Source organism: Aythya ferina, assembly GCF_964211825.1.
Source record: "Aythya ferina genome assembly, chromosome: 14".
NCBI lineage: Eukaryota > Metazoa > Chordata > Aves > Anseriformes > Anatidae > Aythya > Aythya ferina.
The window spans coordinates 11,163,751-11,178,724 of NC_140312.1; the positions used below are offsets into that span (position 1 = coordinate 11,163,751).

Here is a 14,974-nt window from a genome sequence, read left to right on the forward strand (position 1 = left end):
ACCAGTGTGGGAGGCAGGCTGGCAGGGCCAGCTGACCCAACGTGGTTCTGGGATAGCTGCTGAAGGCAGGTAGGTCTGGCAGGGTGAGGACAAGAGAGGCTGGCCTGTCTGGGGCAGGTCTGCTGTGCCCCACAGCACCCAGGTCTCAGGGACGGGTGGCCCTTGATCATCTTCTGTCCCCCACTAGGTGGCACTTGAAGCCCTGCTATGGTGTCCCTGTCCCACAGCCACACAGCCTGTCCTGTCCCCGCACTCTATCTCTGCCAAGACAGTCCCCACAGTTCTGGATGGAGAGCACGGCACAAGTGCTCTCCAAGTGCTCAAAAGTGCTTTCCACTGGAAGCTGGTGTGGCACACGTGGCACCTGTCCTCCTAGCAACTGGTGCTTCCTACAAGTTGTGCCAGAAATCTGTGGCACCCCTGACCCTGCAATGCTAGGAGTCATTGCATTGCATGTGTCTCACTGGGAGCTGGTGCACTGTAGGTGTCCCGGTGGGAGCCAGTGCAACACGTGTCCTGCTGAATGTCACTGCATTGCGCTTGTCCTGCTGGCAGTTAGCACATCAGGTACGTCCCACTGGGAGTTACTGCACTGCACACTTCCTGCTGGGAGTTAGTGCTTCACAGGTGTCCTGCTGGGAGTTGGTGCATTAGATGTGCCCTGCTGGGATTCAGTGTGTTTTGCTCACACCTTTGTGGTAGCTAGTGCCTTGCACACTGGTCCTGCCCTGCTAGGAGTTGTGTTGCTCATGTCCTGCTGGGAGTTGGTGTGTCATGTTATGGTATTGCTGCGAATCAGTGAGTCCTGTGTCCTACTGGGAGTTGTTGCATCTTGTAGGGCTCTGGTCCACGGGGAGGCAGTGCATCACAAGCGTGCTGCTGGGAGTCAGCTCATCAGTGTATCCTGCTGGCCATCTGTATCATCTGGGAGCTGGTGGATCACACCTTAGCCCTGTCTGCCTGGATTCAGATGTTACATGTGTCCTGCTGGGAGATGTCCCACATGTCCCATTAGTCTGTGTGTCGCCCTTTAGCCCTGCCAGAAGTCAGTGCAGTGCATGCAGACTGTTCCTCTTGGCAAGTCTCTGGTATCCTACTGGGAGGTGGTGTATCACATGTGTGTAAGGGCTCTGCATATTCCTTTCCTGCTCTGCCTCACTGGGAGTCAGCATGTGACATGCTGGTCCTGGTCCTGGAGACAGCGTATTGCACACTGTGTCCCTTCATCTCGGTGACAGTCCGTTGTGCAGCAGCCTATTCTTCCAGTTTGTTCTCCTGTCATCATCAACCAGCAGAAATATTCTCCTGCTCCCAAGGACACCTGGCCATAGCTTGCTTTTCCTGTCTTCCTGTCTGCAGAGGACACAGAGATGCTGTGGTACTGTGATTGGTTTATTTATTTTTATATTATTATTATTTTAAATATCTCTAGGGCTGAGAAATAAGTGATGTTAAACAAGAACACCCAGCATCCCCATCCTCTGCAGCTGCTCCCAGGAACAGCAGCAGATGATTTCTTTCCATCCTTGTCTCTGGCAGTCTCTCCCACCCACCATTCTCTGTCCTCTAGGAACTGTCCTGACTGCTTTGCTGGCTCGGTCCTGCCTGCTCCATCCTGTGGAAGTTGAAGCTTCCCCAGCTGACAGTGATCCTCTTTGCCTCCCACTTACATGTATGAACCCAGCACCCTGTCCTGCAGAGGTTGTGGGGACAGTGAGGCCTGTGGCACACTGGCTTGGAGCTTGGGCTTGAAGCTGCCACCCTCTGTGTTGTCACTCCACAGGGTGACTGGCTGTGGCTCTGGTGATGGGGAGTGAAACAAGAGCCTTGGCCATGCACAAAGGATGAATGTCCTCAGTGGGACAGACCCTCTTCATACACGATTGCTTGCAGTGCTAAGTGGGGTTTTGTGATGGTTGCTACCTCCCCATGTGTGCACGGTCCCAATGCAAGACATCCAGATGCTCTGCCCTTCTCTTGCATCTCCACAGGTTACATAGTTTCCCTTGGGCTTTGGGGCCTTCCTTCCAATTTCCATTGCCGCCTCCCCATTGCTGTGGCCTGTGTCCCTTGGGGAACCTCCACATCCCAATGCCTGTTCACTGTACACCTAGATCTTCTCTTCCCTGTGTCCTCTGTTACTTGGTGCCTTTCTAATTTCCCTGCCTGTTCCTCCACACCACAGTGGCTGATGCTGTTTTTCTAGTGGACACGGGAATGAGGCAGCCATCACATGGATGGCATTGCAGAGAGAGTTGCTGGGGGGAAGGCTGCTGTCAGGTCTGAGGGGGAGTTTATGCAGGGGCTTCTTTGTTATAAGGCAGGTGAAGTGAATTGAAGAAGCCAGCATTTCAGAAGTGGTGAGGGCTGGCAGTAGTTACCTTATACATCCATCCTCCCCTGCCCCAAGAAGTCATGGTGTGGGTAGGATGGTGTATTGAGCACTGTCAATATGGCTTTTCCCTTTCAGAACAGCTTTTTCAGGCTTCTTGCAAATTCAGGCTGAGGTCACAGTGCTTTCAGGCCCTATAGAGACTTCCTGTAACTGAAGGGGATAAAACTCATTTTTGTCTTGCTGGTGTTTGTGGCTTCACTGAAGATGGTTTTAGCTGTGTGATGGGGTGCATGGAAGAAGGGACCACAGTACCTGCAAAGGCTCCTGGTAAGCCTCTCTAATAAAGTCCAAGGATGAGTATATGCCATACAGGCATGTGCAGGGACTGAGACACCAGTCCTGGAGCTGAGTCATGCAGGGTTAGGCCCTTACCTGCAGCTGTTCATTTGTCTAGGGAGAGCCAGCACCATGCCTGCCTGCCTGCATCTTGTCTTGCAAGTGAGCTGCTGCATGATCGGTGTCCCAGTGCCTGTACCCTCCTTTCTTCAAGAGTCAGCACTGGCCTGGGCTCTTGTATAGGTGGGGTCAGAGGGCAAACATTTTCCCAAGAAAGGGAAAGTCAATTACATGCTTCAGGTGAGTGTTTGCAGGACAAAACCTAGAGCTGGTGAAAGGGACTGTTGAGACATGCAGGTAGTTAGGTGTATGTGTGTGCACCAGCCAGTCCTGAAAAAGGCTGTCAGGCTTTATTGCTCCACACATTGCTATATTCCTGAGCCAGAAGACTTTGGTACAGCTGCAGGTTATTTGCTTACAATAATAGGAGAGATGGATAAACCGTGAAACTGGGAAAGTTATAGAAAGAAATGACCCCTTCCTCTTCAGCTATTCATTTATATTTTCTTGATTTGAAAACAAATATAAAAGACTTGTGCAGAGCTGTTATACTGTCTGCATCAGGGTGTACAGAAGTGAGATGAACCCAATATCTTGGTACATGGTTTGCCTGTCCACCTGGGACACTGGATCTCCATCTGTGCTACTTAATAGTCTAGAATAAGAAAAAAGGGAATGGTTATGTTAACTTCAACCTCCCCTGATTTGTTTTCTTTGCACAGTAAAATTTGCTTTTATCCATGAAGCTGCAATATCCGTTTTTGTTTCTAGCTTATAGTGACTAGACCTGGGGTCTACCAACCTTCTGCTGTCCGTGGAATGAATGTGGGAGCTGGAATGCCTGGTTGAGTTATAGCTGTTCTCTGCTACATAGCTGCTTTTGGTTCCTGTACTTGCTTTTATCTGGTCAGTTCGTGCCAGTTGCAGAGTAGACATGTGATGACCCTGCTCAGGTGACCAAGGCTGCCCAGCGCTTTTATGCTGAGGTCACTCTCAGTTCAGACTAGATTTGAACTGAGGACTGGTGGAGCTCTTCAAATCGTGTTATCAGCCTCTTGATCTTGATGAGACCTGTCCTTGCAGAACAGCAACTTCAGAGAGAACAGTAAGGTAGGTTTGGGTTTACTGATGATGTGTGAGAGAGAGACTAGATAGAAAAGAACGAGTTTCATTGGCTCCTGTGTAAAATCTTGTCTGTTGATCCTAAAAACAAGAGTTGCAGTGGTGCTGTGAGTTGGGGCCAGACTGCTTAAATGTGCTCAGCTTGGCACTAGAGGGAGCAGGACATGATTTTTCTCTAATCTTGTAAAAACATGATGCCGTGACACAGCTGGTAGAGTGGTTTGGCAGGTGGGATATAGGAGAAATGCTGCAGTCTCTTCAGCTTTGTAAACATAGATGTTTCTCTAGATGAAATGAAATCTCTCATCCAGCTCAGCCAGGAAAGTCTGGGAGGAGAGGGAGGTGCTAAGAACTTTTAAAAGTTCAGTTTGCTAAGTGGGAATTGTTTTCTTTTGGGTTTTGAAATTGCAGTTTTGAAAGGAGCCAGGGCTCTGCCAAGTACGGGCACTGTATGCTCTGGTGGAGAGCAATGTTGGCTTTGCTGCTACTGCAAATTAACCAAGCTTGCTCTGTTTGTGAGGAGCCTGGTTTGACATACATATAGATATGATGGAGATATTGAAGGCCTCTCTGTTAACCAGATTATGGTGCCCTTTCGACTTACATTGCTGTACTGAGTAATGCTAAGTTGCATCTATGTGCCATGCTGTGCTGCAATGGACACATTCAGAGGTATCCCTCCAGGCCTAGAATCTAAACACAAGATGAGGAACAAGGGAATAGAGACAATGCAAGGAAACAAAGAGACCGTAATGGTATCCTGCCTTGTCATGAATTGGATAATTCCCCTATGACTAGTTGGTGGGCAGTGGATTACTCAGCAGGAGGAAAGGGGTCTGGAGTCAGTCCTGTGAACTTCGTTCCCTTGTTTGTAAAATGATGTTGTGAACATCTGGCTCACACATGGAGTGTGACACTTGGCTCACAGAGTCATATAAATGTTTTCAGATCCTTGAATGGCTGTTGCTGAAATGCGAAGGATCATCATTAATGAAATCTGCAATAACACTGACGGAGCATTTGTGTTTGCTGCAATTTGTAACTATGTCTAACACTTGTTAACGAACGCTATTGTGGGTTGCAGTGCGACCAAGGAACACTTGAGGATAAACATGACCAAGTGTTTGTTCCTGGTTTGTGCTACTATTTATCACTGCAGGTGTTGAAACGTATCATGTTGTGCAGCAAGGCTTTAAATGGGTGAATAGGGTAAGAGGGGAGCCTTAGCTACCACTACTTCCTTTGTGATTTTTCCATCTGCTCTGCTTACATAATGAATACGGGCAAATGCCATCACTGGTTGATTGAAGAAGATCTGTTGTGTTAGAGAGCTCAATAGGACATCAGATAAATCTAGCGGGTGGGCTGGACATTGGCATTAGACAATGTGGCTTGCAGTAGTGAAGCTATACCCATAAAGAGACCTAATTGCAGACATGAAGAAGAAGCAAATGTTTATACATAGAATCATTGTATCATAGAATGTTCTGGGTTGGAAGGGTCCTTAAAGATCATCTAGTTCAACCCCCCAGCCATGGGCAGGGGTGCCACCCAGTAGACCAGGTTGCCCAGGGCCTCATCTAACCTTGCCTTGAACTCCTCCAGGGATGGGGCATCCACAGCTTCTCTGGGCAACCTGTTCCACTGCCTCACTGCCCTCGTAGTGAAGTATTTCTTCCTAATATCAAACCTAAATTTCCCCTCTTTTAGTTTAAAACCATTTCCTCTTGTCCTATCACTATATGACCTCATAAAAAGTCCTCTTCAGCTTTCTTGTAGGCCCCCTTTAAGTACTGGAAAGCTGCAATGAGGTATCCCTGAAGCCTTCTCTTCTCCAGGATGAACAACTCCAATTCTGTCAGCCTCTTTTTATAGGAGAGGTGCTCCAGTCCCTTAATCATCTTTGTGGGCCTCCTCTGGACTCATTCTAATATGTCTATGTCCTTCTTATTCTGGGGTTCCCAGAGTTGAACACAGTACTTCAGGTAGGGTCTCCAAGAACAGAGCAGAGCGGGAGAATCACCTCCCTTGCTGGTCATGTTTCTTTTGATGCAGCCCAGGATATGGTTGAGTTTCTGGGCTGCAAGTGCACATTGCCAGATCATGTCAAGCTTCTCATCAACAAAACCCCAGGTCCTTCTCCTCAGTGCTGCTCTCGATCTATTCTCCACCCAGCCTGTATTTGTGCTTGGGATTGCCCTGGCCCAGATGCAGTTGTACTTCGTGGCCACCTAAACCAAAGTGGAAGGGATAGAACTGAGATTAAAGAATCAAAGGCAACAGGAGACTTGCATAGATGATTAAGGACCTCCTAACTAAACTCAGACATACAAATGAGGTGTACAAGCAGTGGAAGCAGGGGCAGGTGGTCCAGGAGGAGTATAGAGTTGCTGTTTGATCTTGCAGGGGTAGGATTTGAAAAGGCAAGGATGATCTGGAGTTGAATCTGGTAAGGAATGTGATGAGAATGATGCAAGTACATACACAGCAAAAAGAAGACTAGGGAAAATGTGGAAGAGCTGCTGAATGGTGCTGGGGTCCTGTTGACAAGTAACATGGAAAAGGTTGAGGTACCCAGTGCCTTTGTTGCTTCAGCCTTTACCATTAAGACTATCTTTCATCAATCCCAGATCACTGAGAACAGGGAAGAGTCTGGAGCAAGTTAGGAAGTCCCCAAGCAAACTAGATCCACAACTGCTAAAGAATGTGGATCATCTTTCATATGAAGAGAGGCTGAGAGAGCTGGGACTGTTCAGCCACACCTCGAGTACTGTGTTCAGTTTTGGGCCCCTCACTACAAGAAGGACATCAGGGTGTCCAGAGAAGGGCAACAAAGCTGGTGAGGAGTCTGGAGAACAAGTCTTATGAGGAGTGGCTGAGGGAGCTGGGCTTGTTCACTTTTAACAACCAGAACTGGGCACCTCTGCTACAAGGTGTAAATGATCTAGGGCTTTTCAATTTACCTACCTGACTGAAATTATGGGCAGGTTGTGGGCTTACGGAAGTAGAAGGCATCTTTATGATTTTCTTTAAGTATCATCTCCAGAACTGAACCTGGTACTGTGACAAAGCCTGTGCTAGTACAAGGTGGAAGAGTGAAGTTACCATCCCACTCCCTTGTCTGTACCTGTGCATTCCATTGTGGGATCCCCATGTGCAGGCTGCATTTTACAATACCTTCTCGATCCTTCTCTGTCCCTTCCCTGTTTGTGGGACTGACTGCCCTGCTGGGATCTCGTGTGTTGGATTCACACTGACTCAATTGTTTCTTATTTATTTTCTGACTTAATCTCCCAAATTCTTGAGATTGGTTTGAATCCAAAGCCTGTCCCGTGATATACTGGCAGCCTCTTCTGTGCTGGCATCATCTGTGTGAACAGTAAACTTGCTTCCTTTCTGTTATCGGGTAGTCAGTAAAAGGGCTAATTAGGGTGAACCAAGAAACCATCTCTGTGAATCCTCATTTGATGTGTCTTTGTAAGACAGTAAGTATGACTACTCACTGAATGTGTTTTCTAGATGTTCTCCCTTAGTTTATTTAGGAGACTATCACTAAACAAACAGCAAAGGTCTCATTAACATGAAGAAGTGATAACTACTGCATTTCCTTATCTATAAAGTCCTTTCCCTTGGCAGTCTAGGGAAGCTGAGCTGGTCTGAGGAGTTAGTTACCGCAGCCTTCCTTTCTTGACTCTAGTGTCTGTGTTAATGAAAACTAAGTGAATGGGTCTGTAATTCCCCAGATTTTCTTTTCTTCCATTTTGTAAAGCAGCACTTCATTTGCTCTCCTTGTGGCCTTCTAAGGCTATTTGGTTGCCTCTGGCAAACCAAGCAACCTGTATCCATGCCCTGAGATAAGGCTTATCAAGCACATCTCATTGGAAACCTTTCACATACAAAAGAACTGCTTACTCTGCTCTTGCCTTATCTGAGGTTTAAATCTTGTCCTCTTGTAGTTGATAATAGTTGTGCTCCATCAGCTACTGCTTTTTTTCTCACACTGGTCTTTGTGACCTTCAACATGTAACCAGGACAGCTGATAGTGTATTGGAACTCTGAGCAGTGGACATGCCATCTCTTTCTCACAACTTATGGGCTTAGAACCTTAGTTTCTTGCTGCAAGTATTTCTCCAAATCTAAGTGTCTTGGCTTTTCAGCTTTGTATTTGTGAGGTGGATGTTAACTCTTGCCTGTTGTAATCTAACCAAGTGTCAGTGCTTCCTTCTGAACTCCACCAATATCTTATAATTCAGCTGCATTGCTTCTTTCCTGTTCCTATTGCTTTTTCCTCTGCAGCAAGGGAGCTTGCTTAAGGCCTGCTTCTTGAACATATGGATAGACCTGTTATTGCTCTTTCTTTCTTTTTTTTCTTTTTTTTTCTCCCTGTATTTCAGCCTTCCAAGTGGCATTCACACCTCGTAGCTTACCTTTCAGAAATTGGCATTTCTGCTTTCCCTCTGGGGTCAGTCACCCTCATCCATGTCACTTCCTATGTCTGTGTTCTCCCCAGTCCTCCACATTGAGGGACTCCTGAGAGTAAGCCTACCCGTCACCTACACTATTCCTGTCATGGTAAATTGTTCTCAATATGTTCCAGTTTGCCCTTGTGTCCCCAAAACTGCTTCTCTGCATTGCTGAGACTTTCTGTAGATCTGATTTTTCCACTCTCCCTGAACCTTGCAGCCCATGCCCATGTCCCTGAAGTACACAAACTTGTCTTCCAGAACAGGCTGCTACCTTCCTGGGTTCACTTTAGGTTCTCCTAGCAAATTTGTTGCACCTAGTAAATCATAATTCTGGTCATTTAGAAAGTCTTCCTGTTTATTCTAAGTTAGTATCTCCAGGGCATTGGGCAAACTTATGCAAGGATCTTTTTGCTCCTCCTGGGGCTACTGTGACTCCTCTGTTAGCCTCTTCCTGGATACCATTGTCTGGACCTGTTGTACTTTTATTGCCCTTCTGCTATAGCCACCCCTGCAAAGTGAGCAGGCTGGTCTTTGGAAAAAAAAAGGCTCTTCAAGTGTTTTATTGTCTCTTATTATCACTTAAACATGGAGTGCATAACATTTTTCTCCTTCCTTGTTTACCCTGTGCTGTATAATGGTTAGCTATGTAATTGATACAAATCACAGAGCAAAACATGACCTTGCAAATGTTTATTATTGTGGTATTGCTACATCTTCTAGAGAAACAGTCAAATTCAACAATGTACGGTCCTTCCACTGTGTTGAGCACACAACCTGCAGGATATGTGGGCTTTTCTTATACATCTTTCTATTGCCCAAGAGGATGTTGACATACAAGTAACAATTACCCCTGGCTGGTGTAGAAAGGCCGTGTTGGAACCTTTTGAACAAGATACCCTTCTAAAGCAAAGTCTTTTTTTTTTTTTTCCCCCTTACTTCTTTTTCTTTTTTTCTTTTTTCCCTTTCCCTTTTTTTTTTTTTTCTCCCCTACATTGACATTCTTATTTTTCAGGTAATGTAGTGGATATCAGGCTGGAATGAAATGGTGGGGCAACTCTGTGGGATTAGTAAAGATACTAGCTACTCTGCTTGTATTAGTGTATCAGAAAGACTGCTTTATAGCATGTGGAATGGATAGAGATAATCTTGTATTGAAAGGCTGGACAAAATCCTTCTCTTCTTTCCTGTCTGTGAAGTTTTCTTTGAAAGTTTTGTGGTGGGTGCCTGGGACAGGCCAGGGTGCACTACAACAGGATATCCAGTCATGCTGGGGCATCTAGCAGTTTACATCTTGGGTAGATTGAAATAGAAGCTGAAACAGTGGTGGAGACCATTATGCTGCACTGCTTAGCATTGCAGGGTGCTGCTATGTGCAGATCTTCTGGGCCAGCAACTTGTCTTGGAAGTCCAATCTCCATTAGTATAGCAATGGACAAAGAGAAGAAGGAGCTGACTGTCCTGAGGATGTCCAACTTCCTGCCACAGCCTTGCTTTTGCCAGAAGGCTTTACTTCTCTAGAGGTTCTTCTGCAGACCTTGTCTGCTTGCTGTGAGTTTCCTCTTATTTCATGATTACTCAACAGCATTCTCTTTTACAATACTCCAAGTGAATTTTGAAGTATGCCCATTTTGCTTGCTATGATTATTGAATGCAATAGATTCTCTCTTATTCTGTTGGCACATTTTCCCCTGGCCCTTTTCCTTGAGTCTTCACGCTTATATTGATAGTTTCTGAACTCATTGCAGTTTTCAGTCCTTCACTTGTTTCATCTTTGTGTGGCATCCTGTTCTCTGTAAAGGTGCTAAGTGCTAGCAAATGCAGTTCTCTAGATCCATAGGCCATGGGCTGGTGAATCTGACCTTGATCTAACTTGGGTATATCGAGGATCTAAAAGGGGTATAACAAGAATTTTTGTCCTTTTATTACTTGCTCTTCCTCTCCAGGATGCAGTTACCTTCAGTGCCACTTTGGCTGTATACTGTCACTAACTTCCTGGATATGAGACCACTTAATGATGACAACAGATGTATAAAATAGGGCTAGTACTTTAGTGTTGGTGTAAACAATGAAGACTTGTTTAGCACTTAAGGCTGTCTACTAGGAGATGTAAAACACTGTTCTTCCAAAAGCCATAAGAGTCTACAGAAATAACTGCTCAGGTCCAAAGAGAAGGATGTAGATATAGAGGAGACTATTTCTGATGAAAACAGACCATTGGCTGCCTGTACAGCTGAGGCTGGGATAACAATAGGACAGGCACTTTGCAGTGTGTAAGTAGCTCTCCCCACTGTACACTACAGAATATATGCTCTTTGCAGTGTGTCCTGAGTTTGAGGGGTTAATATGACAATGTGAGCTATCCCAAATTAGTATGCCTGATAATACAGCTAGCTCTTCTCCTGACATATATAATCATAGACCTGAGATCAGGGCACCTTCCCTTCAGTCAGACATAGTGATTGCTGGTACCAGTCACAGGTTATAAACTAATTTTGGCAGTTGGCCATAAAACTGCTCCTTTCAGTGAGACACAGAGGCGTCTGGTGTCAGCCTGACACAAACCATTTGACCAGGGAAAGGCCTCTCTCCTGGTGGGATTACAGAAGAGCTGATGCTGTTAGCAAAGGTAGAAGTATAGAGAGAGGGGCTCATAACCCAGCACTAATAAATATTAAATGCCTGTTATCAGGCCTGGTGTTTGCTTTGCAGCCCAAGCTTTTTAGCCTGCTTTGGTGGTTATCCAGTGAAGGCAACAGGTTTATCAGCAAGTTCAAGCATGTTTGGACTGCAAGATCTCTCCTGGTGTCTGGCACGTGAAATTATCCTAATCTGCTTTTAATATCCCACTCTGTACTCTGGCTGCCATTACATACAATCTCTGCCCTGCACCTCTGGTTTGGGTTACTAGCTGCTCACTAAAGGTTTTAATCCTCTCCATCTCTATAAACACTACAGCATACTTATTTTTCCTCCATCAATGCAAAAGTTTGGCAGGATGCCAGAGCCTGCAGGATCAAATGGCAGAAGAGACTGTAGCTGCTTTTCTGGGGAGCAGGGTAGGCTATGGTTATATGGTGAAGGGTAGTCCAGAAATAAGCATGAGGGTTATTAGTCCCTTTGCTGCCCCGAGTGCCATTCAGCACTGGTGGCATACACTGGGAGATGTGTTCTGTCAGCCTGAAAGTTCTGTATGTCTGTGGTAGCTCTTACCCCAGGTGGGGTAGCCTGAGTGTGGCCCAGTGGGGATTTCCAGAGTTGGGGGATCTCCATTTTTGGAGTTTTCCTAGACGGAGCCAGACAAAGGTGATCATATCTATAGTTTGTGATGGTACAATCTTGCACTTGAGGAAGGAATACTATCCTTCAATGAGCCTTCCAACTAGCACTTCCAGATTACTACATTTCTTTTGCAAAAGAAAGTGTTCAGTTATTAGATTTCCATCCTGCCCCCTCCTGCTTTTGCTTTCTCCCAGTGTTCATACATATTCACAATAAAATTCCCCCATCTTTTTTTCCCTTTGACTTCCCATCTGCTTTAGCAGCTTTCTGGACTCTTAAGCCTTAATCTTTAGCTATACCATGCTACTTTTCAAGTTACTGCAACTTGTGCTGGAATCTGGGTAGTGAGCTCTGGAAGTACAACAAAGCCACAGCAATGGTGAGGAATCTGAAATTAAAAGAGCAGTTGTAACAACCTTCTCTACTGAAATGGACTCTCTTGGTCCCTGAATAAACACATGTTTGGAGGATCAACCTCCTTCAGATCTCTTGGCTTTCAAAAGACCAGTGCACATGTGGCTCAATTTACTGAACTGTGTGCTCTCAGGGACTTCGATTTCACTTCTCATATTCAAACCAGGGATTAAGAACAGGGTGGTGATTGCTGTTGGTCTGTGTCATTTCAGCAGCTTTAAGAAAGAAAGCTAGAGGAAAAAACTTCATATTTTTGATATATTTTTTCCCCTGTCTCACTGGCACAGGAAGCCAAAACAAACCAGTCTGGAAAGAGGCAATATGTCTTATTAAAACAAACCCAGCAAAACAAAACACACAACCTCACCAAAGTTAACAGGTTGCTAATGAAGCTTCCTGTCTGAACGCAAATGTGCTTGTCTGTAATAGGGCACTAGAAAAGTATTTTTATTTTTTTCCCTTTGTCACTGTAGATGGCATTTTTGTTTCTTTCTGTTTTGGGGTGTGTAGCGCTTGGGAGAGCTTGCTCTCTGTTGCTGGTACAATAGTGGTCAAACTGTGTCCATCTCAGAACAGAGCTGCTGTACTTGCCCTATTGAGAGAATCATTGACTCCTCAGGCACTTCACCAGAAACAGATTCTTCTAGATAGGGTCAGTAACCAACTGGAAACAGACTGAGCTATTTGAGTAATGATGCTTTGCTCTGCTCTTCATTTTGGATAATTACAGAAGGTTATTAGAGAACAATAGGACTGGGAAGAACAGATTAAGCCACTGTTATTTCTACTGTATATATATCGTGCAAGGAAAAAATATAACAGTGTCATAAAGTCTCATGTAGAAAAGATATTTCAGACTGACTAGGGGCAGAAGGAGATGTGGACAGAATTGCTCAGATATCCAGACTCATCTGAACCAACAAAAGGTTATTTTGGAGCTGTTGAGGTGGGTAGGGACCTCTTTTCTCCCAAGAATGACAAACTTTACCATTGCTGTTTATTCCATTAAGCAAAACAGAGTTGCATGAAGCCTTACAGATATGATTTTTTGGACGTTTAGCTAGACATCCTGTGCCAGTCCCACAGATGAGTTGATCTACAAGCTGGTTGTCACTGCACTCTGAGTATTTGGTTTAATTCCCTCTAGTGAGCTTCCCCAGCACAACATGCTCTGGTACACTGGGGCACACTGTGTGTGTGAGGATGTGAGGAGGGGCTCTGGGGCCCGTGACTCTCTATGAGGAAGTACATTAACTGTGGGGACTGAAGAAGGATGTGGTTGTCATGAAGGGAAAATGGCAGGACCAGCATCAAGCACTTCACAGCTCTTCCAGCTCTTCTTCTTTGTTTCTGGCTTCTCCCCACATCCTGGATCCAGCAACTTGGAGGAGAGCTCAAATCTGCTTGCTAGGTGTATTGTCTCCAGGTGATCTTGGATTCCTCCTGCCGGCAATGTTGACAGGCTCAGGCATCGTGTTCTGTCAGTGCCTGATTAGCCTTGTTCATTGTCAAGAACTCTCTGAGCTACTGGTGGCCTCTCCTGGGGCCTACGCTGGCAGACCATGGTGTTAAATTGGCCTCTTTTCACCAGGCTTTCTAGGCAGTCAACAGGAGACCTATGCAGAGAAATGAGTCTCAGTGCATTGGTAGGAATGAAGCTAGAAAGAAAACAGTATGCATGTTCTGCTGAGCTGGGAGATACATCAGTTGTCTCAGATGCTGCTGCTCACTGAGATGTGTCTGCCATGTAGCACATGCGTACACAGTTTAGAGGGGGAAAATGATAAGCAATATGAAAGGATGTGTCCATTCAGGCCAGCCTGAAGGGCACAAGTAGCTCCGAGAACTCCTGGTGCGTTACAGTAATGGGAATCTGTGTTCCTGAGAGCTGGATAAATGATTTATAGGAAGCATTATCTCAGTTTGGGAATCTTTTGCTCAGACCAGAAGAAGGTTTTGGTTCATTGCAGGAGCACAGTGAACAGTGCGGGCAGTCACAGCATGGTGTGGTGAGGTGAGCAAGGAGGGTGGAGGATCCCTTCCTGCCCAGGAGACCAGCTCACCTCCCGGCTGCCTCCCAGACAGCAAATCCAGCCGTGGTCTCCACGAGGCAGAAAGCTCTTGCCACAAAGACAGTGGCAATCCAGACTGCCTGCCTGCCCCAAAATGCGTCTGCTCAGGTCTCTGGCTGCAGGGAGTGCCTGAGCCTGCTGTTAATAGAGGGTAGCAGAGATAGCGCCTGCATGAGGTGTGAGCAGGTGGGTGATCTGATCAGCCTGGTGGCAGAGCTCAAGGAGGAGGTGGAGAGATTAAGGAGCATCAGGGAGTGTAAGCAGGAGTTAGGCTGGTGGAGCAGCTCCCTGCCATGCCTGCAAGAAAGGCACCAGGGTGATACACCCCAAATAGGAGTGGACCATCTGCCCTGTCGCTGTTGGGCAGATGGAGGGGACCTAAGAGATGGGGAGGAATGGAAGCAGGTCCCTGCTCGGCATCACAGGCAAGCCCCCTCCCTCCTCACCTCGCGTTCCCAGGTGCCCTTATGCAGGTTTGAGGTTCTGGAGCTTGAGGTATGGGTGGGTGAGGATGTGGTGGAAGGCTGCCTAGGGATAGGCAGTTGGCTCCATGCCTCAAGACTCCCCCCACCAAGAAGGAAAGAAGGGTAATTGTCGTAGGTGACTCCCTTCTGAGGGGAACAGAGGGCCCCATATGTCAGCCAGAGCCTACCCGTAGGGAAGTCTGCTGCCTCCCTGGGGCCCAGGTCAGGGACATTTCCAGGGAAATTCCTGTACTGGTTCACCCCTCCGATTATCATCCCTTACTGATAGTTCCCCAGTTCCTCCTTACAACCCTCATTATAGATGGGTGTCACATTAACAAGTCTCCAGTCATCTGGGACCTCTCCGGATGACCATGACTGCTGATAGGTGATGGAAAGCAGCTCAGCAATCACATCCACCAACTC

General features: G+C 46.3%; 1 protein-coding gene and 1 long non-coding RNA gene across 6 annotated transcripts in view; both read left to right on the forward strand.

Annotated features, from left to right (window-relative positions):
- Positions 1-14,974, forward strand: part of NRG2 (neuregulin 2) — a 177,229-nt gene that overhangs the window by 35,525 nt on the left and 126,730 nt on the right. The window lies entirely within an intron of this gene.
- The window catches only part of LOC311444258, a 37,097-nt gene continuing 25,878 nt past the window's right edge, over positions 3,756-14,974 (forward strand). Inside the window, exon 1 of the long non-coding RNA XR_014697783.1 lies at positions 3,756-3,841. This is a non-coding gene — a long non-coding RNA (uncharacterized lncRNA). The remainder of the gene's footprint in view (positions 3,842-14,974) is intronic.